At 62.8% G+C, this 22,809-nt stretch overlaps 1 protein-coding gene across 12 annotated transcripts in view; it reads left to right on the top strand.

Moving 5' to 3' along the window:
• ANO1 (anoctamin 1) overlaps nt 1-22,809 on the top strand; it is a 152,338-nt gene that overhangs the window by 13,366 nt on the left and 116,163 nt on the right. The window lies entirely within an intron of this gene.

The raw sequence follows: 22,809 nt of genomic DNA, 5'->3' as shown, positions 1-22,809 counted from the left end.
AGCGCCTGCCAGGCCGGCCAGGTTGTTCCGTGTCCCCCGGGAGCGTCTCCCAGCGGGGCCGCGTCCAGGGCTGGGGCGGATGCAAGGTTTTCGGATGTTTTTACATGCGCTATTAATACACAGAATATTTCCGTGCTACTCCGGAGATTTATTTGCGATATAAAGTAACTCGAAATCATAATGGGAAGTGCAGAGGAACTTAGCGAGTCCGGGAGACGGATGAGGCTGGCGCGGGAGGCGGGCGGGGGCGTCCCTGGCTTCCTCGCCGGCTCTCTGCTCATAAATCACAACCCTGGATATTTTTATACCAATAATTCGAAAATAAATGACCCGAGCCTGCTTCCTGGATGGCTCCTCCTGGTTCAGAGGTTACTAAGGAAATCTCGGAGTGGGATGGTGACCGGGGGCTGCGGGCCTGCCCTCCTGAGCGCCTGGGTGGGGCCCCGCAGGCTGTCCCTCAGGAAGCCCCTCCTTGGTGGCCCCTGCCCGCGGCTCCTTTGTGGCTTCCAGTGCAGAGCGCGACTCTGCCGTGTGTGCGGCTTCGACAGCCGTCTTGGCCCTGGAGGAGGGCAGGAAGGTGCCGCCACCTGCGGCGGGAGGCGAGGCTGGGGCGGCTCCCCGGGAACCCGCGGAGACCCCGGCCGCGTTTGTGGAGCAGTGCTGAGCATTTACCCCCAGTGCCCTTGGGGAGGTGGGGACTAGAAACCACGGCCAGGCCACCAGCACCTGGACCCCAGGCCGCAGCGGGGCCGTCTCCAGGACGCGCTCTCCTGCATGCCCGCATGACGGCGGGGCCTGTGCTCTGGCCTCGCCTGGGCCGCGTCTCGGGCGTGGGCACCCGAGCCTCCCCCCGACCTATAGGACACCGGCATCGGATCTGAGCCCTGCTCCGGCCGCCACCCCTGGGGAGCAGTCGTTCTGGCCCTGTTGCACCTGCTCCTGGGGTGGGGGGCGGCCCTGGTCCTCTGCCCCGGGCCCAGCCGCGTCCCTGGGTTCTGGGCTTGGCGCCGGGCCCGTCATTCCATTGCAGCAGGCACACAGAAAGTGCCTTGGCAAAGCCCGTGGGCGTCACGCCACTCCTTGGCTCCCTAGGGGCTCTTGCTGGCGCTCACAGGTAAATAGACCATAAAGAAGCCACAGGGCCGGGCGACAGTCGGAGGCCTGGAAGCCAGGGGCCTCTTTGTCCCCCTGAGGGGTCAAGGTGCGGTGAGCAGGGGCCCTGGCCCAGGGGCACAGCTGGGTCTGAACCCCAGCGCGGAAGCCTGCGGCTGTGTGACCCCGGCCGACTAACTCGACCACTCTGAGCATGACCTGTAAAGCCCGCTGAGGACCTGGGCTGGAGGCTCTCCTGGGTGCTGGGCATGGGGGAGTCCTGTCGCTGTCGCCATAGCCGTGACCCAGCTGTGAAGTCGCCCTCGACATGTCGCCCCAGAGCCCGGCGTTGTGCGGCTGGTCCCAGCGCCGGCTCCGTCCTGCTTCCCTGCCCCACGTCCCGAGCGAGGCCGCCTCCCGCGCTGCCTGCCGCAGCAGTCTCCGGTTTTACCCATAAGCTCACGGGGCACCTCCCCACGGGGGAAGGTGGGGTCTGCAGCATCCGCCGAGCTCACTCCGGCTCGCGCCTCACACCCAGCACTTGGAAAGCAGCCGCCGTGCCTGCCTGGTGCGCCCTGGGCGGCAACACTGGCCTCCCCGCCTCCCTCCAGCAGGTGGGCCCTGCTGTTCCGCCTTTAACATATGGGGAAACTGAGGCACGGAGTGGTGACTCAGGGTCACGCAGCCGGCAGGTGGCAGGGGCAGGACCTGCAGCCCAGCCAGGTCACTGGGCCGGTGACCTGCTCGGTGGGGAGGGGAGGGCGGTCCCTCCCGGAGCTTTCTCCCGCTGCTGAGCCCCGCCCGTGCTGTGCCAGGGCCGTAGCTGACAACGTCCGGGCCTTCCCTGGCCCTCGTGTACCCCAAGAACTGAGAGGCGAGCAGCTAAGGGGGTCGCGGCGCACGCGGGGACGTGGCCATTTCACGTGGGTAGCCAGGGAGGCTCCTTGAGTGGGTGGCGTGGTGCTGGCCCCGTGGGGCAGCGAGGGCAGGAGGGAGCGAGGCGGCACGGGTGTGGCCACCAGAACCGCTCGGGCTAAGGGACACAGGAGCCCCGGGGGCCTTGGAGCAGGGGAGGGCCTGCCGCCCTGGGTCTGGACCCGTCTGTCCGGCTGCTGTGTGGAGGACGGGCAGGAGGGCCGAGGGCGGGAGCGGAGAGAGGCTGGCAGGGGTGCGGCGGAGGTCAGGCCCTGGCGACTTTCCAAGGAGGAGCCGCAGCAGTGCACCCGCCCGGCTGTGGGTTCTGAGAGCCCGCGGTCAGGGCCGGCTCCAGGCTGGGAGCTCAGCTGCTCAGCCGGCGCGGGGGCCGGAGCCGCAGGGCTGGCGCAGAGAGCTGAAGGGCTGGCCTTTCGTTGTTGTCCTTTGAGATCTGAAGAAATACGGACGTGGCGTTTGATGGCGTTGTACTCATTTTAAATGTCCCACGTCCCAGGCGTGGCGTCAGGGACGGTCACGGTACTGTGCAGCCGTCACCAGCCACCGTCTAGGTCCCCAGCTTCTTCATTGCCCCAGAAAGAAACCCGGCACCCATCAGGCCGTGACCTCCCGAGCCGCCCGCGGTGGCCTCTCCATGAATTTGCTCTTCTAGATTCCCACAGAACTCTAGGCACCGTGCTCGCTCCTTTTGTGCCTGGACGCATTTCAGGTCACTGGCTGCTTGTGATAACAAGCATCCGTGTCTGCTTCCCTCGTGGCCAAGCTGTGCTCCACGTGTGGCCTTCGTGGCTGAGCCGTGTGGCCTTTGTGGGCGAGCTGTGCTCCACGTGTGGCCTTTGTGGCTGGACCGTGTGGCCCTCATGGCTAGGCCACGTGGCCTTTGTGGCCGAGCTGTGTTTCCATGTGTGCCTTCGTGGCTGGGCCGTGTGGCCTTCGTGGCTGAGCCGCGTTCTACCTGTGGCCACTCTGCGCGCTCTCTACCCGTTCTCCCACCAGGGGACACCTGGAGAGCGACACCTTTCGGCTGCTCTGAGTAATGCAGTAGTGGACGCTTGTGTCTGTGTGAGCTCCTGCTGTGGTTCCTCGGGGCGTGGAGGGCACGCAGCCGGCTCAGGCGGCGGCGGCGGCGGCACCTTGCGGTTTTAGAGGCCTGTGGGACTGCGCTGCAGGCGGCTGTGCCCTGCCCACGCCCCAGTCCCCGTGGCCCCTCCGTGCTACTGCTGCTTTTCATTACAGCCATCTAGCGGACAGAAGTGGCTGTGACTCGGTTCCGCGTCTTTGCGTGTGTGCTGGTCTCTGTAAATCTTCTCTGGAGAAATAGCTGTTCAATTCAGGTGTTTTATGTATTTTCAAAGATTTGCTTGTTTTTTATTTGAAAAGCAGAGCAAAAGAGAGAGCGGGGAGGAGGAGGAGAGAGAGAGAGAGAGATATCTTCCATCTGCTAGTTTACTCTTCAGATGGCTGCAACAGCCAGGCCGGGCCAGGCCGAAGCCAGGAGCCAGGAGCTGCAGCCTGGTCTCCCCCGTGGATGGCCAGGTGCCCTCTCGGGTGCATTGGCAGGGCGCTGGATGGGAAGCTGAGCAGCCGGGCAAACCTGCGCCTGGCGCTCCTGGCACTCCTGGCACTGCAGTGCAGGGCGGGGCACAGCGGGGTTACAGCACTGGCCGTGCTCTGACGCTCTGTTTCTCTGTGCCGCTGCGTTGTGGGGGTTCTTTACGTAGCCTGGATCTGGAGTGCTCACGTCCGGTGTGACTCGCAGGTATTTTCACATATTCCGCGGGCTGTCTTATGTTCTCTGGGTACAATCCTTGGAGGAGCAAACCATCGCTCGTGGAGTCCAACTTTTCTCTCTCGTAGCTCATGCTTTTGGGGTATCTCTAAGGCCCCGTGGCCACCCCCGGTCGCGAGGACCGACCCCTGTGTTATTTCAAAGAAGCCTGTGGTTTGGGCTCTCGCACTGAGGTCCTGGTGACGTTTCGAGTCGGCCCCGGTGTGTGGGCCGCGGTGGGGACCCTCCTGTGTCCTCTCACGCGTGGGTGTCCAGTCTCGTGGCACCGTTTGTTCCAGCGCTTCTCTCTGGGGCTTTGCTTGGCACAGAGAACGGTAACGCCGACACGTGGGGCATCCCCTGCGTGCCTGCGGCCGGGCAGAGTGCGAATTGTGGGGTGCATTGGGGTGTCCTCTGGACAGCCTCGGGCAGATGGGGCTCCGCGCCGACCCAAAGGCCAGGAACAGCTTCCTGCGCTGGGAGCAGGGTGGGAACCGGCGGCCTGCCCGCTGCAGCCAGAGCCACGCATGGGGAGACTCAGCAGCTCCTGCGCGGAGTGCGAGTGCCACTGTGGCCGGAACCACGTGCTCCGCGGAGGTGGCAGCCCCGCGAGCTGAGCTCCGGCGCTGTGATGCAAAGACCTAGGGGACCGTCTTCTGCCTCTGGTCGAGGCAAACCGCACTCCACCAGAACAGGCTGGGCGGTGTCTCCTTGGAGTCATTACAGCGCCGGACGCCGGGACACAGCGGCCGCAGTCCCTGCTCTTGCAGGGTTGAGTCTGTGTAGGGATCCACGGGGTTGACCTTGTGCCGGGTGGGCTCTGTGTGTCAGGGAGGGGTCCTCCCCAGGAGCCAACAGCCCCTGCGCCCCAAGCTGCCGTTGTGGGTGGCTCAGCGATGGCTGGGCCTCAGCTGTGTCCGCCACGTCTGTTGGCCTGGATTGGCTTTGTCCACTGAGCAGCAAGAACGTTGTTGTGGCCATTTCTCTAGCCCTAGCTCAGGGGCTGGCCGTGGCAGGGCGTGGTGAATGTGGGATGGCTCGCTGGATGGGCAGGTAGGCTGGTGCGTGGGGCAGATGGACACAGGGATTGTGGGCGGGCGGACGGACGGACGGATGGCTGGATGGACGGACAAGTAGGCTGGTGTGTGGGTTAGATGGATGGAGGGATCGTGGGTGGACGGATGGATGGACGGGTGGCTGGATGATGGCTGGATGGACGGATGGATGATGGATGGATGGATAGACGGACAAGTAGGCTGGTGGGTGGGGCAGACGGCTGGATGATGGACTGGCTGGTGGAATGGAGCTTGACGGATGGACAGGAGGTGGCTGACAGTCGTCAGTTCATTGTTCATCTGTTTCAGCACTCGCTGGCTCAGTTGGTAACATCAGGAGCCCTTTGCAACAGACGGGGAGACCGAGGCACGGAGCAGGCAAGGAGAGTGTCCAGGCCCACACAGCCCAGACTGCCCTGTGTGTCCCTCACGCGCCTGTGTCTGCACCGAGGACAAGGGCTGGGGGCCCGGGGACGAGGCCTGGGACTCCTCCCCCAGGCTCCAGGCCTGGCTCCTCGCCACTCGGCCGCCGCCTCCCCCGTGCTCCCGGGAGCGGAGGCTTCTCCACCTGCCTGGCTGCGGCCGGGAGCCTCCCCTCTCCCCGCACCTGCCCGCACCTGGCGTTGTTGGCGGCTCAGCCTCTGCGCGGCCCTCAGCCTTGACACCGGGGGCACGTGCCGCGGTGTTCACGCTGGGTAATGAGGAATAAAAAGCCTCCCCAGCCCTCCCAAAGCCATTTGCCGAGGCTCACGTGGCCGTCGGGTAGACAAATGACAGGTTTCGTGCACTGAGCCTGGGGAGGGGGCCTGTGTGCACAGAGCTGACTCGCCCGCTAATTTCCGCTCCTTCCCTGCCGCGGCCCGTGGGGACATTGTGCTCCTGGCCTGCGCTGGGCTCTGGGCTCCCACACACAGCCCGGTCCCCAGGTGGAGAGGGCCGGCCCCACCCCAGTGGGGGCAGCGGCTCCCTGTCTGCCGCTGCCCCTGTCTGCCTGTGTGTGCCGTGTGCGAACGCTGCCCTCCCCGCCGAGCCTCAGCCTGTGCCCTTGACACTCACCGCCGTTGCTCCTGCCCACGCGTGGCCTCTGTGGGTAACGATCGCTGAGTGGGCTTCCCTGACACGTGAATGCCCACGCCGCTCTGGATGTGAGCGATCGGAACAGAGGGGAGGGGCGGCTCTGGTACTGCGCTGTTTCCTGTTTCCGCTGGCGGTCAGGCCAGAGCAGGAGCGGGGGTGGGGGGTGCTGCCTGGGAGTCTGTCCAGGGGTCCTCCGAGCCCCTTTGCTTCCTAACCCACCTCTGTCCCCAGGCGCTTCCGCCTCTGCCACCCCCACGGTCACAGAACCGTGGATAGCATCCTGTGCTCTCCCCCACAGCCAGCCCATTGCCGAGGGCGGCTGGGTCCCTCCCTGTGCCGCCTGCTCCCAGCCTCCCCTCCCTGTGGGAGTCCCCTCACTGGCCTGTCTGCAACACGGCGAAGCCCTGGGCCGAGGACACGCCCTCACCTACCCAGCCCTGCCGGCAGGTGCACCTCCTCTCCAGGGTCCCTTCACCTCCAGCTCCTGCTGTCTCTGCGTGGCCCTCGTCCCCTCTTCCTGCTCCCGGGGGTCTCGGCTCCCCGAAGCCTGCCGACTGCTGTCCCGGGTACCAGCCTCCTCTCCCCTGGGCACCCGCACGGCCACCTCGTGTTTGTTTTTTGAGTATTTGGTTAGTGTCACTGTGCCCTGCGTCCAACAGAGTTCCAAAAGGCATGGCCTCCACGTGGCTCGCGGGGCCGGTAGAGCTCAGGAAAGCCTGGCCCGGTGCCGCCACTCTCCTGGCGGGTCGACACGCGCTTCCTTCCCTCTTTGTGCTGTACAGTAGCTAAGTGGCTTCCGGGGAGTGTGTTTCGTTTCAGATATTAGTCTCTTGCTGACAGGTGTGCGCTGATGCATTTACCTCCCGCCCGCGGTGGATGATGGGTGGGTGGGTGGATGCACGCGTGCATGGACACGTGAGTGGATGGGTGGATGGGTGGGTGGACAGATAGGTGGGTGGATGGGTAGATGGACAGATGGGTGGGTGGATGGGTGAGTGGACAGATAGGCAGATAGGTGGGCGGATGGAGACGGACGATGGGTGGGTGGGTGGATGGACGATGGATGGGTGGGTGGGTGGATGGGTGGGTGGGTTGCTGAGAGGAAGGGAGGAGAGGGAAAGCCCTGTATTATGTTTCCTTTAGCATGTGTAGTTTAGAGGTGCACTTGTGTGTGTACAGAGTCTGTATAGATGCGTGTGTATAATGCCAGCTTTTAAATTTTCACCAATTTAGTGAGCAAAACGTTGGTGCTAATTCCGCTCCATACGTGGCAAAGAGAAGGCTGAGTCATCAAACACCAACAGGAAGACTCGCACCAGGCTGGTTTGGGCTGTGCTGTCCCATCATGAATAGCCCCCGGCCACGCCCACTGCAGGCTGCACGGTGCGACTTGTTTCCCGGTGGTCACGCGGGGCGGGTCCCAGGCTGCGTTCCCACAGGCGCCCTGGGCAGGCGTGAGCAGAGCCGGTTCCCAGCCAGGGCACCGCAATCATCAGCGCTGTCCCTGAGGTGTCGTTTAAATGAATCTCTTGCTTGAGCACAGCTTCAGGTCTGTGGGGTCACTGCAGGGACAGCACGAGCGTCCCCCGCCCAGCTCACGCCCAGGCGCCCTTGTGCCAGCCTCTTGTGTGCGTGCGCCTTCGTCACAAAGAAGGAAGCGGTGCTGGCTGCCCCGGGCTACGGAGACCTCCTGGGGGTCCCGGCGGCCCCCTGGGCGCCACGCCGCGGCTGCCCCGCGCCTTAGACGCCCCTTGTTTTTTCGCCTCAGTGGTTGTGAGCATGGGGGTCAGCCTGAGTTGGAGATTGCCCTGTAACTGGCACTCGGTCCCCCTTGGGCTCGGGTGAAGTGTCAGTGTCATCACGCGGCAGCCAGGGCCCTGCCCCGCCCCTGTGCGGAGGTCAGCGCTGACCCAGGCCACCCAACCGGGCAGGGGACCCTGGGCGTCTCCACGGGCATCTCTCTGCCACACTGTGTCTGCGGTCCTGGAGATATTTTAAAAGGCTGTAAACGTGTTTTTAGACCATTTTAATTTTATTTGAAGGGCAGAGAGGGAGAGAGAGAGAGAGAGCGCGCACTCCCATCAGCTAGTCTGCAAATGCCCACAGCCGGGGCTGGGCCAGCTGGACTCCCACGTGGGCGGCAGGGACCCACGTCCTTGGAGCACCACTGCCTCTCAGCGTGCACATTAGTAGGAAGCTGGACTCGGGAGAAGCGATGGGACTGGAACCCGGGCAGCCCCCATATGGGGTGTGGGCATCCAATGGCATCTTTTCTTAAAAAATAATTAATTTATTTGAAAGGCAGAGTTCCAGAGAGAGAGAGAGAGAGAGAGAGATCAATCTTCCATCTGCTGGTTCACTCCCCAAATGGCTGCAACAGCCAGGCCAGGGCCAGGCCGAAGCCAGGAGCAGGGAGCTGCATCCGGGTCTCCCACGTGGGTGCAGGGGCCCAAGCACCGGGCCATCCTCTGCTGCATTAGCAGGGAGCTGGGATGGGAAGTGGAGCAGCCGGGACTTGAACCGGCGCCCACATGGATTGCCGGCGCCGCAGGTGCCAGTTTAATCCACTACGCCACAGCGCCGACCTCCCCCTCCCCCGGTGAGTGGCATCTTAACCACTGTGCCAGATGCGCACCTCCCTGGAAGGAGGATTTCGGGTAAGAACCATCCCCTCTGAGACTTGGGACAGCACCCTGGCTGCCTCTGCTGAGCCGGTCCCACATCGGCCCCTCTTACCTGGAGGTTACGTCCGCCATGTTTGCGCTTCCCACAGTGACTGAGGCTGAGGGTGCCACAGCGTCCCGTCAGCCCTGGGCACGCAGGGCGCCGCGTCCGGGCATGGGAGAGGCTGGGGAGCATGTGCTCCCGCTCTGAACATGTGCAGGCCGGCCGCCTTGTCGCCGGGCCCTCGGCCGTAGAGGACCGCAGCCATCAGGCGTCGGGTCGGGAGCAGCCAACCGTCCAGAGAGGCTCCGCGGCACGGGGCCGATGGGCGTGCTTCAGCCACAAACGTCGGTGACCGCGGCGGGTCCTGACGCGAGGGGCAACGGCGTGGCTAAGGGGAACTTCAGACGCGCCCTTGGCGAATGCGCCCCAGGCAGTGAGAACTGATCTTGGCTACCCACGGCACCTGCCCAAGGGCCGTTCCAGGCAGGAAGTAGCGGAATGAGCTTTACCAGGAGACATCGGAGCAGGCGCACAGCTGCCCTGAGAGGGGCTGATGGGTGCCCCGGTCCTCCTCAGGGACCTCGAGTGGGAAAGCGGGTGCAGCCGCCTCACGGCACAGGTGGCAGGAAGAAGGGGAGACCCAAGCCGTGGGTCCGAGCGGATGGAGGCAGGATCCAGGTCGGGGCTGTGGGTCACGGAGGCTGCCCTCCGCAGGTGGCCCTCGCAGAAGCCTGGTCTAGAAGCCCGCGGGGCCCGGCCTCTCTGCTGCCCCGTCCCGGGCACCTGCTCCCCCGTCCCGGGCACCTGCTCCCCCACTGCTGATCACTGCCCGCAGCTGACGCCACCGGCAGGGCCATGTCCGCCTGTGTCGCGTATCGGGTCGTAGAGGTGAAAGCTGGCCCGACGAGGGGGAGGAGGAAGCGAGCCGAGGGTGGGAACAGGGTTGAGCCCCAAGCCCCAGGCAGGCAGAGCTCAGCTTGGCTCTGAGCAGCCGGACCTGCAGGTCCTACAGACTGCAGGGCTAGGCAGAGAAAATGAAGGCCCCCCCACGGTAGCCCCAGGGCCTTGGCACTGCAAACCCTCCTTGCATCTCCTTGTCTAGGCTTAAAAGCCGCCCAGCCAGAGAGACGCCCCCAGAGTGTCCCACCCTGCTCAGCGGGTCCCTTCCCCTCACTCCTGACACCTGTGGCTCCCTTGGACAGCACTGACCGCACCTGCGATGAGAGGCGTTAAACCGAGGTGGCTTTCCACAGTGGAACGTGCCGAATGCAAGCGCGTGGAGTGACCGATCCGTCCCAGAACAGATCTGTGCACCTGCCTGGCCTGCACTCGCTGAGACGGGGGACATTTCCATCCCACGAGATGGGGCCTGCCCTCCCTGACCCCGTAGCAGAGCTGCCCGACCTGGAGCAAGCGGAAGGCCGAGCGCCCGCGTGCTGCTCCCGGTGTGCACGAGCGTGGGTCTGTGCCCGCGGGGGCTGTGTTCCCGCTGTCCCTGTCCTGGAAGGACGGCCGCTCGCTTCCAGTTTGGAGCCCTGCTGAGCAAAGCTGCAAGGGGCGGGGCTTTCTGTGCACCTGTGCGTCCGTTCCCCATGAACGCCTACCCCGGGGTCCCAGGAGAGACGGGTGTCTGATCGTTTAAGAAACCGCCAATAATCCTCCACCTAGCGGCGCCGGCACACCGGGTTCTAGTCCCGGTCGGGGTGCCAGATTCTGTCCCGGTTGCCCCTCTTCCAGGCCAGCTCTCTGCTGTGGCCAGGGAGTGCAGTGGAGGATGGCCCAAGTGCTTGGGCCCTGCACCCCATGGGAGACCAGGAGAAGCACCTGGCTCCTGCCATCGGATCAGCACGGTGCACCGGCCGCAGCGGCCATTGGAGGGTGAACCAACGGCAAAGGAAGACCTTTCTCTCTGTCTCTCTCTCTCTCACTGTCCACTCTGCCTGTCAAAAAAAAAAAAAAAAAAAAAAAAGAAAGAAAGAAAGAAAAAAAAGAAAAAAGAAAAAGAAACCGCCAAACCGTTTGCCACATGTCGGACCGAGCTGTGTCTGAGGCTCGCGGGGGGACTGTAACTTCCTGCCCTCGTTCCCTTTGGCCCTTCCGCCCCACCGACGTGAACGCACCAGGGGCCATGTCTCCTGCTCCTCACGGAACCTGGGCGCCTGCAGGATGAGGGCGCATAGCGGGTGCTCAGTAAGCGCTGGCCGCGTGCTGGTCTCTGCTGCCCTGGCCCAGGGACCCGGTGCTTTGCCGGGTGGAGCCGGGAGAGGCTGGGTCCTTTTGTGAAAGTGGAGACAGAGTAGGTGGAGGGCAGGAGGGCGGGCTGTCCCTCTCCACCGGGGACACCCTGGACGGTGTCTGATAACAGTGCTGACAGTGCCTGGGGGTTTCCCTGGTCTGGGGGCCCAGGGCAGGGAGGCCTGCTTTTATTCTGCCCTGAGAGCTTGGGAGCTGGGTGTTATCAGACACCGGCCTCTGCCTGCCTGGGAAAGACCCTGCGGGGGGGGGGGGGGGGCAAAGCGCTGTAACTGGGCTCCTGTGTGGGGTGGGATTGGAGCCGCCCAGAGAGCCCTTGGGGATAAAACTGGCCACAGGTGTTTCTGGCAGAGAATGTGGTCTGCTCTAAGGGGAGACCCCGCCCTCAACCCAAGAGGCCCCTCGGGTCCTTACAAAGCGTTTTTTAAGGGGTCTGATAAGCATGGAAATCGCTCAAGTTCATGAGTCACCACTTGTGAACCCGGGCAGCCGGAGAGGCCGGAACTGGCAAAGCCCCAGAGCTCCGGAGCTTAGGCAGCCGCTGGGAACCCACGCCCTGGCAAGTGAAGGTGCCGTCTCTACCAGACCCAAGTGTGCAAGCCCCTAGGTGGGCCGTGGACAGATGCACGCGTAGGGGACTCGCGGGCAGGGGTTGCAAGCTCCCCGCCCGCTGGCCAGCCCAGGGTGGGTGCAGATCCCGCTGTGGGGCACCTCACAGCCGTGGGGAGCAGGTCGGGCACGACACAGGGCTGGCCTCCCTCACCATGGGCAGCCGGGGCCAGGCCCAGCGCTACAGGGAGAAGGCCCGAGGCGGAGGCTGCTCCCGGGTGCTGGGTGGGTGTGGCTTGCAAACACACACTGGGATACAGGCTCGCGCCTCCGTGTCAGTGGGGCACGGCTTCCAGGCCCCCCTGCAGTTACTGAAATCCTCCAGGTGCTCGGGGCCCCAGGGTGCAACAGTGCAGTGTTTGCACAGAGCCTGATGGCACCCGTCTTCCCGTGCGGGAGCGGTTTGGGGCGTGAGACTGAGAGGTGCGGCGAGCCAGGGGGCAGGGTGGAGTGGGGCAGGGCATCCGCCGAGCAGATGGATCTGCGAGAGCGTGCCCGGTCTTTCGGACTGGGGGAAGCTGGGTTGGGCAGTTTAAGGAGAGAACGCACCTGCCAGGCTAGGCGGGCGGCTCAGCGAAGAGTGGAGCGGCCGCCTGCGTTCGGACTGGGGCTTGTAAGGGAGCCAGGTCGGGTTCTTCCTGCTGCTTCTCCTCCCCACTGCCTCTCCTGGACAGAGGGCTTGCCGGGTGTGAACTCGGGGAATCCCTCCCAGGGTTTCCTCACCCAGTGTCATCAGCCTGGGCAGCCCACTTGGCGCTGGGCAGAGAGGATTCCCCTGGGGGGGGGGAGGCTGGGACCCCCCCACTCTGTGATGGTGTCGGGGGTGGGCAGGACTTGGCGGTGTGAGGTGCTGGGAGGCGGGGACCCCCCACTCTGACGGTGTCGGGGGTGGGCAGGACCTGGCGGTGTGAGATGCTGGGAGGTGGGGAGGCGGGGAGGCGGGGACCCCCCACTCTGTGACGGTGTCGGGGGTGGGCGGGACCTGGCGGTGTGAGGTGCTGGGCTGCTCCCCCGGCCCCGGCACACCCAGGCTGCTTTCTGTCTTCCTAACAACCCGCCCGGGTCCCCGCGTGTGTGAAATCCTCTCCAGGTGACCCGTGAGCCCACACAGTGCACGCGCTGTCTGCTGAGTGTTGTTCGGGGAATAATGGTCAGAAAAATGTCCGGTGCGGATGCAGTGGTTTTTTCTGAATATTTTCCGGTTCATCCTTGTTGCTTCCGCAGATGTAGGACCACAGCCATGGAGCAGGGTGTGTGTGTGTGTGTGTGCACACGCGTGTGTGTTTAAAGATTTATTTTATTTGAAAGACAGAGAATCAGAGAGAGAGAGAGAGAGAGCTATTCCCTCCTCTGGTTCACTCTCTAAATGGCCACAAAGGACCAGGCCAAAGCCAGGAGCCAGGAGCTTCTTCCAGGTCTCCCATGTGGGTGCAGGGGCCCAAGCACTTGGGCCATCCTTTGCTGCTTTCCCAGGCCATCAGCAGAGAGCTGGATCGGAAGTGGAGCAGCCGGGACTTGAACCAGCACCCATAAGGGATGCCTACACTGCCATCGGTGGCTTTACCCGCCGCACCACAGCACCAGCCCTGGGCGTGTGCGCTTTTTAACAGACAAGGCGGGAGCCGCGCCAGAACCGCCCTCAGCCCCTAAAAGCAGCTGCCAGGAAGGGCTTCCCACCGACGGCTCCCCTGCGGAATCGCCACGTGGCTTCTGTATGCACACGGTGCTCCCCCAGCCCCTGCCTGGCTCCCTGTGGCTCGTGCCCACTGCTGACCCCCATGCCAGGGCGGTCAGTGTCGGGCCCGTGGGGGAGGGGCTGCCTCCGCAGGGCTCTGTGGCAGAGACCACCGGGCCTGCTCCCGCTCAGATCGGCAGCCGTTTACAGTAGAAGCCCCGGAGACAAAGAGGCCTGCCCTGGTGGGGAGGGGCCGCGAGCGAGCGAGCCAGAGCGGGAGAGCCGGTTGGTAAGGACAGTGACGTCGAGCCGGGGGCTTCCAAGAGCACACGCCGGCCACCCCGTGGGCTGCGGTCAGAGATCCAGGCGCAGCTTCCCTGGGCGGCCCTGACTCCCCCCAGGCCCCTTCAGCCACAGATCATCAGCAGGCCCACGCTGCCGGTCCCGGAGGCCTGGGTGCCTCCTGCCGCACCCGGCCCTGGACGGCCACAGTCCCCTTCCCGCCAGCGTCCTCTCCGCCAGCTGGGATGGGGCAAAGCCGCTTTCTAGGGCCGCAGGCAGCCAGCTGTGGCACAGAGGGTCTCGGCAGGCTCACCGAGCGTCCAATCTCCGCGGGCTGCCTGGCGGAGGCGGGGGCCGATTCTGAGACTGCAGGGTGTTTCCAGGGGACACTGGGTGGAGTTACATACGCCAAGACCAAAAGTCCCCGGTAGCCGTTAGGTAACAGGCATTCTTGGTCGTCAGGTCTCAGGTCACAGGTCAGCCGGGCTCCCAGCAGGTGTCAGTAGGCAGGTTGGCTGGGATTGGCTGCTCCAGGGTGGCCAGACCTCGTGACAGGCCAGCTGCTGTGGGCGGGGCAATGGGGTGACCTGTTCGTCCATCTCCAGCAAGCTCTCCCGGGCTTCTCACGTGACCACAGCAGGGTCTAGGAGGTCACTTTGTCCCATTCTATGGGTCAAACCGAGCCCTAAAGCCAACAGGAACCCAAGGGCCACGATAGCCCCCGTCTCTTGATGGGAGGAGCTGCAGGTGCCGGGGCAGCCAGTGTAGACTCAGGAACGGGAGAATCCTTCGCCGCACTTGGCAATTGTCTTGCCTCGATTGAAAAAAAGACCTTGAAAAGAACTCCACATGTTCTGCCCACTAAATTCAAATGGAGCAGATATTCCCATTTCCAACCAGGAGCCGTCCTCATCCCCCTTGATGGGGACCCAGTGGGCTCACGGCTGGCAGGAGCGAGCCAAGGATGCCACGCCCCATCTCCGTCCCCGCCCAGTGCCCTGACCGTTCCGGGAGGGGCAATTGGGCAAGAAGATTAAGTTCTGCCCCTGATAAGGGCACGATGAATTTCAGACAAAGACTCAAGTAGAAGAAATGCAGTCTTTTTTTTATTATTATTTGACAGGTAGAGTTAGAGAGAGAGAGAGACAGAAAGATCTTTCTTCCATTGGTTCACCCCCCAAATGGCTGCTACGGCCGGTGCTGCACCAATCTGAAGCCAGGAGCCAGGTGCTTCTCCTGGTCTCCCATGGGGTGCAGGGCCCAAGCACTTGGGCCATCCTCCACTGCACTCCCAGGCCACAGCAGAGAGCTGGCCTGGAAGAGGGGCAACCGGGACAGAATCCGGTGCCCCAACCGGAACTAGAATCTGGCGCCCATATGGGATGCTGGCGCAGCAGGCGGCAGGTGGTGAGCCCGAGAAACGCAGTCTTAAAGACGCCAGAAGAAAATAGGATGATTTTGTGTTGTCCGGGGAAGGATTTTCTGAGCTGATACTGTGCTTAGGAACCTCAAAGGAAACATTGTAACTTTCGCAGGTTACAAAGCAGAATCAGCTGGGGGGGGGGGCGTAGAATTGTGTGGTGAAGAGGCAGTGGCCAGCTCTCAGGTCACTGCAGAATGGGCATTGACAAATCCATGAACAAACAAAGAGGTCGCTGAACCACCAGGAAAACTGGCCCAAGAGGGCAGGAGGTGGCCGCAGCTGGTGCCGCAGGCCGCACACACAGGAAGGACGGCCTTCCCAGTGACCAGAGCCTCCGGGATCATCAGACCGGCACACTGATGAGCGACCCGGTGGCTGGGCGCTGCTGGCCGACACGGCTGCACCGGCCTCGGGACGACGGAGCGGTGTGTCCCCTCCTCCCCTCCCTGCAGGCTCTTCTGTGTGGGAGCCTCCCCTTCCCCCGCCCTCCCCAGTGTCAGGGAGCTGACTGCGCACCGGGAGGGCAGTGGTCAGCTGGGCCCATCCCACCCTCTAGCTCCAGTGCTCAGCGCAGGGCCGGGGCTTCAAAAACTGTGGATGGGTGGGGGGATGGACAGATGGATGAATGGGTGGGTACATGGGTGGGTGGGTGGGGGATGGACAGATGAAAGAATGTGTGGACAGACACATGGATGATGGGTGGGTGGGTGGGGGTTGGACAGATGAAAGAATGTGTGGACGGACACATGGATGATGGGTGGGTGGGTGGATGAATGGGGGGGGGGGGTGGGTACGTGGGTGGGGGGGCAGCTGAATGAATCCGCGGCTTGGTAGAGGGAGGGGCAGAGGGAGGGAAAGAGGCCGGAGTGAAGACACATTTCACGGTCGGTCCAGTCACCGCGATCCTGGAACTGTTTCCCTAGGAATGGACTGAGCGAGTGGACAAAGAACTCTCCGCCTAGAACAATGAAAACGTGGGAACAGCCTAGATGCTGGGGTGGGGTGAGTGGGTGTAGACGGCGCGGTGTAGACACTGCAGGGTCCTGGCCCTCGCCGCCTGCCGCCTTCTCTCGCCCTCCATGGGCCGTGTCTGGGGGACATACTCCCTGCCCACAATGCCCTGCGAGGGGCCCTCTTCCTCCTCCCCGCCCCCGACGCCCTCCCCACCCTCAAGAGCTCCTGTGTGGGGAGCAATCCGGACTGGACTGAGTTACTGGAATTAAGACTTATTCTGTGCATCTGCTCTCCCACAATATGGCGCTGGGAGAGAAGTAAACAGCTTCCGCACAGCTGCCTCTAGTTCAACCAATAAACTGTAGGACTTGCTCCTGATTGGAGGAGAGCAGCGTACTCGGCGTGTGGGCAGCTGAGTTGGGATTGGCAGAGGAGGACTATAAAGGAGGAGAGAGACGGCATGCACCAGGAACATCTATGGGGAACATCTAAGGGGAACGCCTGTGCAGCCCCCGAGAGAGCCGGCCGGCGGTGTGCCGCTCCCCTGCGGAAGTGGGGAATGTGGCAGGGGGAACCGCCCTTCCACGGAGGTGGAGGGGTCGGTAGCCAACCCGGGAAGAACCAGCAGCAAACCCGGGGAGGGCCGAGCAGACGAAAGAACAGCGCAGGGTCCTGTGTCGTTCCTCCACGAAGAGGGGGAGCGACACTCCTGGAGCCCCTCGGTGGGGGCTGCCCCATCGTCCGTCCTCCCTGTGGCTGCCCGCTGGGAGAGGTTCCACGCGGCGTGCCCAGGTGGGCCCGACTGCGGGACGGGAGCCGGAGACGGGGAGACTCGTTACAGGGTGCTGTGGCTGTCACCACTGCCGCTGCCAACTTGAGTGTGCTCTTCCCAGCGTCTCTGAAAGGCAGGGATCAGAGAGGTTAAGGGGCCTGGCAACGGGCACACAGCTCACGACAGCGGATCGCGGCGCGACTGCGGCATTGATGGTTCGTTCTACGCCGCCTCTGAGAGAGGCCCTTGGCGGGAGTCTCCTCCCCCGCCCAGCCGGCCAGCCTGGCCTCCTTGTTGATCTTCAATGAGTATTTTTAGCACGAGGTGGATTGTGTTTATTTTCTTGATGAATAGCAAAATGAGGTTTCTATAAATAAAGCCTGCCCCCCCCCCCCCCCCCGTATTTCCTGTGCACGGCTCCGCCAGTGACTGGACAGCTGCGTGAGTCGCCCAGCTCCGCGGGGACCACGTGGGAAAGTCCCCCCGGGGCCAGGCTTTCTGTGGCACGGCCGTGGCTCCTGGCTGCCTGTTGAGAGCGTGTGACCAGGCCGTCTGGGAATGAATTTCGGTCATTTTTACTGATAATTACGTGACGGGGCCGCCAATTAAGGCCTGGTTCTCTCTCGCTGGTGATCCGCCCCTGCCTTCCACACTTTTTTTTTTTTAAACCAAATTGTACATTCAATTTTTAAAAATATTTATTTATTTGAAAGTTACACAGAGAGAAGGAGAGGCAGAGAGAGAGAGAGAGAGAGAGAGAGAGAGAGAGAGGTCTTCCATCTGCTGGTTCACTCCTCAAATGGCCACAACAGCCGGAGCTGTGCCAATCCAAAGCCAGGAGCCAGGAGCTTCCTCCAGGTCTCCCACGTGGGTGCAGGGGCCCAAGGACTCTGGCCATCCCCCACTGCTTTCCCAGGCCACAGCAGAGAGCTGGATGGGAAGTGGAGCAGCTGGGACTCGAACCAGCGCCCATGTGGGATGCTGGCACTGCAGGCGGTGGCTTTATTCACTATGTCACAGCGCCGGCCCCTCTTTTTTTTTTTTTAAATTTATTTTTATTTATTCAAAAGGTAGACTGACAGGGAAATCTTCCATCTACTGGCTCACTTCCCAAATGGCTGCCATGGCTGAGGCTGGGCCGGGCCAAAGCCAGGAGCCAGGAGCTTCATGGGTGCAGGGGCCCAGGCACAGGGACCGTCATCTGCCATCTTCCAGGCGCCTTGGCAGGAGGCCGGATGGGAAGCGGAGCAGCCGCACTTGAACCGGCGCTCAGGTGTGGGAGCCGGCATCGCAGGCGCCGGCTGCTGTCTCTCCGCTGAGCACAGCCTGCTTGCTGAACTGGAGGCCATGGTGGACGAAGTGATTGGTCCGTGTCCAGTTTTCAGCCTGTCCCCCGGTGGTGGCCAGCACGGGGTCGGGAGGCACCAGCACCCGAGGTGGGTGGGGCCCCAGCTGCAGCCCGCCTTCCCACCGGGCACCACGCGCTGGAGTCGGCATCTCCTGCCAGGGCCTTCTCCCGCCCAAGCCGGAGTCCAGCGCCTGCCTGGTTCCCTCCCTTCATCCTGCGGCCTCTCCCTGCTGTCCCCTCTCTTGACCCGACCCAGGTCCATGGAGCAAGCCTGTGACCCCAGCGTGCCTCCCCGCCTCTGCCCAGCCCCGTGCACCGTGCCTCCCCGCCTGGCTGCTCAAAGAGCCCTTGTCTAGCCCTTTTAATAACCTGTGGTAAGGCCGGCGCCGCGGCTCACTAGGCTAATCCTCCGCCTAGCGGCGCCGGCACACCGGGTTCTAGTCCCGGTCGGGGCGCCGGATTCTGTCCCGGTTGCCCCTCTTCCAGGCCAGCTCTCTGCTGTGGCCAGGGAGTGCAGTGGAGGATGGCCCAGGTGCTTGGGCCCTGCACCCCATGGGAGACCAGGAAAAGCACCTGGCTCCTGGCTCCTGCCATCGGATCAGCGCGGTGTGCCGGCCGCAGCGCGCCGGCCGCGGTGGCCATTGGAGGGTGAACCAACGGCAAAGGAAGACCTTTCTCTCTGTCTCTCTCTCTCACTGTCCACTCTGCCTGTAAAAAAAAAAAAAAAAAAAAAAAAAAAAAAAAAAAAACACCCTGTGGTAAGACGCGGGTCATGGTTGCCCTCTTACGCACTTCAGCTGTGTGTGCGGTGGTGTTAAGGCGAGCGGCTCCGCCCCGTGGGTCCAGGAACCCCCGGGGTGTGGGAGTCTCAGCAGGCACTGTGGCCACGTGAGTGTGACATTCTCCACGCACTCCGCCACGGGCCATCGGGAGGAAAAACCGCGTGGAGGAGCGCTCTGACAGGGCCTGGAGAGGGGCAGTCTAGCCTAGTGGTTAAGACGTCGGCATGGGGCCTGTGTCCTGGGGTCCAGCCCCTGACTCCTGCACACCCTGGGAGGCAGTGTTGATCCCTCAAGTGGTTGGGAGATCTGGACTGAGTTCCTGGCTCACGGCTTTGGCCTTGAGTACGACAGGTGTTTAGAGTAAACCAACACGTGGGAGCTCTGTCTCTCTCTGCCTCTCAGATAAATAGATGGTTTTTTTAGAAAAGAGAGGCGTGGAGGGTCGTTAGCTTGTCCGTCTGCGCGCGTGTCCTCGGCTCTGTGAGTGGGAGCCCCCAGACTGCTCTGGTTGGCTGGGCAGACGTAGGAGTTGTTGCAGCCCCAGCGTCCCCGTGGGGCGCGTCCCCCGTCGTCATCACACGTCGCCCGCCCGCGGCCAGTCACAGCCCGTGTCCCAGAGACAGCAGACGCTCCCTGCCCCTTAATGAAGCATCACCTGGTCGCGCCACGTGTGTTATCTGCAGAAACCCAGCAGCGGCCATCGTGAGCATGCATGTTAGCGTGTGTCCGCGTGGAAGACTATAGCAAGAACTGAGGGCTGCCGGGGCGGGGGGCTGGTGCTGTGGCATAGTGGGTTGGGCTGCTGCCTGTGATGCCGGCATCCCATGTGGATGCCAGTTCAAGTCCCGGCTGCTCCGCTTCTGATCCAGCTCCCTGCTAATGGCCTGGCAAAGCAGCAGAAGTTGGCCCAAGAGCCTGGGCCCCTGCGCCTGCATAGGGGGCCCTGTGCCTACATGGGGGGCCCCTGCGCCTGCATGGGAGGCCCCTGGCTTTGGCCTGGCCCAGTCCCGGCTGTTGTGTCCATTTGGGGAGTGAGTCAGCAGATGGACAATCTCTCTCTCTCCCTCCCTCTCTCTCTCCCTCCCTCTCTCTCTCTCTCTCCCTCCCTCTCTCTCTCTGACTCTGCCTTTCAAATAAAGCAGATAATCTTAAAAGGGCCTAGGTCTTCTGCCGACTGCCGGTGCTGGGCTGGGCCTCACCGTGCCCAGTGCCTGTCCCTCCTTCCAGGGGCCGCGTGCCTTTGGAGAGCAGGATGGCGCAGCTCACACTGCCCGGCCTGGCGCCTCCCAGAGCCTGGCCGAGACCCTCCTCCTCCTCTGCAGCCCCGCCCGCCGTCCTGCTGACCACAGGCCCCAGGCGCGCCATGAAGTTCTCACGGCCATGGCTGTCCCTCAGCGAGGCCGCGAGCTTCCGAGCACACAGCTGTCGGTCTTGCCGCTGACTGCACCCCAGTGTCTTGCCTGGGCCTGCACACAGTAGGTGCTCTGCCAGTGTGATCGCGTGTTTGGGGGAAGGGCCGGGTGCTGTGGAGCAGGGGGCAGAATCTGACAGAAATGCGTCGGAGGAGTTCAGGAGGGCCACCTGGAGGTGGTGACAATGCGGAGGAGGGTGGATCAGTGTTGGAGGCACGGGAACAGCATTGCGAGGCCTCAGGAAGGGGTGGGTGCGAGACGGAGGAGCTCAGGGGATTGAGTTGTGGGGAGGGGTGGATAGGGACCCTCAGGGGCTGTGCAGGTGGCCCTGGGGTGAGGCGCTTGGGCCCCACCCCCGTCTCTGCCCCTGCAGCTGGGGGAGGAGCGCAGCCGGCAGGACCTTCCACAGCCCTGACCCCGGCCCCGGGCAGTGACTTCACCCTTTTCCAACGAACCCGTTAGCCACTGCCTTCCAGAGAGCCGGACGGCCCAGGCAGGCTTTCCAAGGCAGTTCATCACAGTCTGGGATGTTTTCTAGAAGTTTCCAAACTTTAGCACTTCTGACACATAAATATTTAAAGTCACCATTTCCCCATCGATGAAAGCCTCAAAAGTGTATTCTTAGGTCACTTCCTGCGAGTCAGCAGAACGCGGAGCACTGACTCACTGCACGCGTAACCGGGAAGGTCACGGTGACACAGCACTTACAGACGGAGCGCTGCTGCGGACGGCTGCGTCCTGGATGGCCGCCCTCACCCACCCGGTCCGCAGTCCACCCACCCACCCCTCATCCGGACAACCACCCCTTTATCCACCCGTCAGTCCACTTACACATAAGTTGTTCATGAATCCACCCTCCCATCTGTCCATCCACTCACCCGTCTCTTCATCTATCCATGCATCCATTCATTGGTTCATAAATCCATCATCCATCCATCAGCCCATCCCCCATGCATCCATCCACCCACCTGTCCACCCATCCATGCATCACCCCATCTCCCTATCCATCCATCCATCCATCATCCATCCATCAGCCCATCCCCCATCCATCCATCCACCTGTCCACCCATCCATGCATTCGTCTATCAACCCATCCCCCATGCATCCATCCACCTGTCCACCCATCCATGCATTCGTCTATCAACCCATCCCCCATGCATCCATCCACCTGTCCACCCATCCATGCATTCGTCCATCAGCCCATCCCCCATGCATCCATCCACCTGTCCACCCATCCATGCATTCGTCCATCAACCCATCCCCCTATCCACCCATCCATCATCCATCCATCAGCCCATCCCCCATGCATCCATCCACCTGTCCACCCATCCATGCATTCATCCATCAGCCCATCCCCCATGCATCCATCCACCTGTCCACCCATCCATGCATTCGTCCATCAGCCCATCTCCCTATCCTCCCATCCACCATCCATCCATCAGCCCATCCATCTCAATCCATCCGCCCACCCTTCATCATCTCTCAGTCTGTCCATCATTTATCCATCTGCCCATCCATCCACCTATCCATCCACTTGTTCATAAATTCACCCATCCGTCCGTCCGTCCATCCAGTCACCCACGCGTCTCTGTCCTGTCCTCCTAGCCACCCACCCATCCATGTGTGTTCTTTGCTGTACCTCCATCCATTCAGGCATCCATCTAGCACCCGCCCGTGGTTTTCCATCCATATCTGCATTCATTCATCCGTCCATCTGTACACCCCCCCATTCATCCGTCTGTCCATCTCTCCATGTGTCCGTCCGTCCACCGCTTCCTTCTCAGTGGTCCCCCTGGAGGACAAGACCAACCCCGCCCTCCGGAACGCACGGTCTTGTGGGAAAGGCAATATGTGACGATATTTCAATTATTCCCAACTGGGACGGGTGCAGTGAAGGGAAAGGTGGGCATTTTGGGAGTTTACACCAGAGGAATCGAACCCAGCTTGGAATCGGGAAAACGTCCAGGGAAAACCTGTGGCTGAGCTGGGACCTGGCGCACGAGAGGAGCTTGCCAGCAGGAAACACACGGGAAGTGTTTTAGGCAGAGGGGCGGCAGGTGCAAAGGCCCTGAGGCAGGAAAGCGCTCGGCACGGTGGCCCTGACTCCAGGGCAGAGCAGCCAAGGCTAGAGGCTGCACAGAGGGACGCGCAGAGACCCTAACGGACGGGACGTGGGTCAGGCTGCTCCGGCCGCTGTGGCAAAGCGCCACAGGCTCGGGTGGCCGGCACAACGGTTCCGGGGTCGGGAAGCTGCAGGGTCTGGTTTCTGGCGAGGCCGTTCTCCTTGGCTTCCGGGCCCGCCTTCCCCTCTGGCCACCCCTTTAACAGCCGCCCCTCTCAGCACAGTCGTGGTGTGGGGCGGGGCCCCGGGGACAGAGGTCCGTCCCTCCCTGCACACGTCGGAGGGCGTCCACGGGAACTCGGCTGGGACCCGGCACTCGGGGAAGGGAGCAGCACGTGCGGCCCGATGGCCTCCCGGCTCGGAGGTTCTGGCTGTTGGTGCAGCCGCGTCAGTGACGTCACGCAGCAGCTACGGCTCTGTGTCTGGCCAGAGTCGCCCACGTGGGTCTGGGCCGTCCTTGTCCGTTCGCGGCCCCTGCCGTGTGGATTGTGTTTGTGGCTCTGCCCAAGGTGACTGGCCCATTCCGCTGGCGGCACGTGGGTGCTGGGTCAGGGACAGCAGGCCTTCCGTGCCCACGCAGGGCTT

This window comes from Oryctolagus cuniculus, chromosome 1 (assembly GCF_051225735.1).
Source record: "Oryctolagus cuniculus isolate XC-2025 breed Fujian yellow rabbit chromosome 1, ASM5122573v1, whole genome shotgun sequence".
Taxonomy (NCBI): Eukaryota; Metazoa; Chordata; class Mammalia; order Lagomorpha; family Leporidae; genus Oryctolagus; species Oryctolagus cuniculus.
Note: the sequence above shows the minus strand (reverse complement) of the source record. Positions and strands in the feature narration are given on the sequence as shown.